The sequence below is a fragment of the Photinus pyralis genome, unplaced genomic scaffold (assembly GCF_008802855.1).
Source record: "Photinus pyralis isolate 1611_PpyrPB1 unplaced genomic scaffold, Ppyr1.3 Ppyr1.4_LG7, whole genome shotgun sequence".
Lineage (NCBI taxonomy): Eukaryota > Metazoa > Arthropoda > Insecta > Coleoptera > Lampyridae > Photinus > Photinus pyralis.
The window spans coordinates 844,431-848,544 of record NW_022170738.1 but is presented as its reverse complement, the minus strand read 5'-3'; the positions used below and the strand labels follow the sequence as shown (position 1 = coordinate 848,544).

Below are 4,114 nucleotides of genomic sequence, written 5' to 3'. Positions count from 1 at the left end.
AAAATGCTTGGGGTTTGTCTCTTTTAGAGACTAAAAGATTTGATATCAAACCGTTTAATAATTTTTAATATGACATTGGTCTTTAAATGTTCTCTTCATGAGTTTCAAATAATCTGAACAAGCCTTTGGAGCATGTGATAGGCGATTAAGAGATTTTTTTCACTACTAGCGTCTGATGACATGATTATTAACCTTTTTTCCACTTGTAAAGTAGGCTTTCTCGGCATTTGTTCAAAGTGGTTAATAATGTGGACATTATTAACTAGTAGTCAATAATGAGAACTGTCACGCTGTCACTTTTAGAAAACACAACCCGAAATTTCGCTCAATGAACGTTTAGACAAGTTCTCTAAAACGAATAATTGCCACCATACGCAATTTCCAGAGAAATTACATACCTAAAATTATCACATTTTGAAAAAATTCGAACGAAATTACTCTTTGCAAATATCGCAATGACAGAACAAAATACGGCCTGTTTGACTTGTACTTCCACGTACTTGATTGACATGTTAAATTAAGAAACAAACAATTCTGTCCAACCGTTAACTCTCTTATCAATATAATATGTTAATTTAGAGGATTTCAAGTGCTAGTAGTGAAAAAAATAGTATATATACCACGGTAGAGAAGTCTATTATTGCCTTCGCACCTTACACCCCTCGGCGCAAGCGCCTCGAGATGTAATCTTGGTGCTCAGGCAATAATAGTGGACTTCTCTACCTTGATATATAATGTACTATTAATACTCTCAAATAGTCACTACGATTTTTAAATACGTTTGATACCATTAAGGAGGTTTAATGGGTCCTTAAGGGTCTCCAAGAGATTTTAAGAGCCATTTAAGAGTTGTTCAGTGTTGTCTTGAAGTTTTGAATAGCTTTCAAAATCGTTCAGTCTTCATATTGCATTAGTCTTTACGAAACGTTTAGTGTTTATCAGACTTTAACGGTTTTGTGGCAATTTTTGTAAGGTCATAACACGAATACCGCATTATGGATGTTCCAATAAGGAGGAAGAACGATGATTTCTTTGAAATTTATCGAGCCATTCATTAGAGCTTTTAATATGCTTTAAAAGTCTTTCCCAATGGTTTTATTATCTAGTTTGCACAACCTCTTAATAATTTTTAGAGCACATGCCTTTAAGAGATTTTAATAATCTTAAATGGTGGTTAAGAATTTTTAAAAACTTCATTAATTATCCGAGTCTTTGAAGGCTTTCAAAAGTCTCCAAGAGACTCATAAAACACTGCTCGTCTTTAAGAACGCTTAAGGCCATTGATAGTCTGCAAAACCGTCCAGAGTCTTCTCAGTGCTTAAGAGTCTTTACAAAGCTTGCGGTGTTTAAACGCTTTTTGGCTATTTATATGAGTGCATAACACGAATATCGAATATTATGGATGTTCCAAAGAGACCAAAATCATTTTAAGGATTTCAGGTTCAGGTTTTATAAGGATTGCAAACATTATAAAGATTCTAATAATTGTGAAAGTTCTAAAGAGCAGATCAATTTTATTTCACTTCAAAAATTAAACCAGAAGAACATTAAACTGAGTTCGGATTTGTGCCTGTGCCCCCATTTCCACCTTGCGCGTTGTTTCCATTGCTATTTCCATTGCTATTTCCGTTGCTGCCGTTGCTATTTCCGTTGCTACCGCTTCCGCTGGTGCATTTGCCGCGACTTTCGGCTTCTTGGGTAGATACCTGGGGGCAAAACGATTGGTTCATTAAAACGGTAGAGTGCGAAACTTACCTCGCAGATAAAGAAGAGGGCAAGAACAAGAGCGAATGCGTAGAACTTCATATTGGATAATTCTGCAGCTTTCTGGGACACTGTGGCTTATATACCAGATAGATGTCGCATAAAAACTAGGAAATTATATTCGGTTACGAAACACCGAAATGTGCCAAATTATTAAAATTACTGAGTAATTCACTTTTTGTAAAGTTACATCACGACAATTTCTGTGGAGTGAAATTAGCAATGCAAATATGTCAAACGATTTTATTTTTTGTTGAAGCATTTACTACTATACAAAGTATACAACTAATTCGTCGCAACGAACGTAAATATCACAAAGACATAGAAATTTTTGAGGCCGTGATTTCCGATAATTTAATAAATTAAACCCAAAATTCTAAGCCTTCAAGGTAAATAGGACAAAACCAATAGTAAAAACATATACGTTTTGAGGTAACATTATTATTATCGACTCTTAAATTATGTTCAAGATGGAATTGATATGTTTAGCGCAGATTATTCCATTCCTAGAAGTATGTCCTAATTGGATTCCAAATTGTCTGAGCATGGCATTTTTCGTCGACTGTTCAGATCCATTCAAGTGCGGGATATTTTTCTCCAACAATTTCAGCGTTAGAATTGAATGAGCGGCAAAAGGGCTTTTTCAAGAAGGCATTATAAGAAAGTGTCATACATGAGACATACCAAATGCAAGTATTAAGGGATTAACAAAAAATACAAACACATTGCTGTATGCTATGCTATGTGGTCAGTTACACCACCCACAAAACGCCTGTCCACCTAGCTGAAACAATTCAAAATTGAAACTTAGAATTGTTATAATTTCTCCTCGAACACCTCCGGGATCTGCAACAAAGAAAAATTCCAATATTGACTTCAATTATAGATTTGGGGACGCATTAGTCTTGATCAACTTTATCAAATTCATCTGGCAACATTCTTAGTCACGAGAAGAAAAATCTAACATGAAAACTGTGTCCAGGTCGCACAAAGGATTCGAATAAACACGCTATTAATTGATTGACAGGGACAAAAACACATGAAATGAAAATTAAACAAAATTATGGCCGATTTCTTGATGCAGGTATATACCGAGAATAAACTATAACTAGAATAAATGTCGACGGTTACGTTGGTTACCATTGCCTCAACCAATGGAATACATTCCTAGGATATCTTATTCTGCGCAAAGGTGTCATTGTAAAACCGGCACTTAGACAAATTACCCCACGCACAAGAGTCTGACAAATAAAATAATATAATCTTAAAATGACTACAGCTTTTTTTATCTTTTAACAATACTAATAACACACAAAACTTGATGACAAACAACATTTACTCGATGAGTAAATTGTCGGTGGCTGTTCAGACGGTACAAACTTTTAACTTTAATAACAAGAAATAACTGGAGGTCTGCTTGCTTTTTCGACTTGACTGTTTCAACAACAAAAAATCGCACAACCCGTTTTAAACTTCTTGTAACGTTTTAATTAACTTGCTTCTGCACAAAATTATTATAATGAAGACAAACTACGTCTTCAACTAATCAAATGGTGTGGACATCCCGAATAAAAAAAAATAGCGTACAGAAACTTATACGTTCCCAACCGTCTCGAACCAGCCAGTCTGGTTTTACGTTGATTTCAGTATTTAACGAAACATCATTCCCAACATAAAATAGTCTCCTTTAATCTTTCAAAAACACCGTCAATCATAATCAAACTTGGTAACATCAGCTTCGAAAGAATGCGTCGCGCGTCCTCGCACTTACTTACGCAATTCTTCGAAACACCTTATCTCTTTTAACAGCAACAAGAACACGTGCACTAATTAAATCTCGCCCGATAACACAATTTTTTATCGCAGATCTGCATCTTAACCAAATTGAATAAATTACAATAGCGATAAATTACAGACAAGAAAATAATACGCAATAACAAACAAGAAAAATAGCACTGAGACACACATTCAAGTAAAATAAACCAACTATGAGCTTATTCGCAAATAATCCCCCCGATTTACATTTAATAACTTTTACTTAATACGTTTTCCTCTAATCGATTTGTTTTTAAAATAATGCACGAAGTGGATAATTCCATCCTCTAACGAATGGTGATCTAGAATAATGGATTAGAAAGAAATAAATATATCTACTTAGTGCAAATAAATATCATATCGCTCCCCTTGTACGACGTTTCGCTTCCGAGATAGCATCTATCGTGCTTATCTAACGCGTTCTAAGCAAAAGCTCCTGATTAAAAGAAAGATATTAAATAAGAGACTAAGCAAACAATAACATAAGTGTTAAGTGTTGCGGGAGTTCTACTCTATAAGCACTTACGGGGGAAAG

General features: G+C 34.8%; 1 long non-coding RNA gene across 1 annotated transcript; it reads right to left on the bottom strand.

Moving 5' to 3' along the window:
• Nucleotides 1-1,497: 1,497 nt before the first annotated feature.
• LOC116175846 lies at nucleotides 1,498-1,830 on the bottom strand. Its single transcript, XR_004146364.1, has 2 exons — nucleotides 1,756-1,830; nucleotides 1,498-1,706 (listed from the first exon to the last, which is right to left on the bottom strand). It is a non-coding gene; the product is annotated as an uncharacterized LOC116175846 (long non-coding RNA).
• Between the last annotated feature and the right edge of the window lie 2,284 nt (nucleotides 1,831-4,114).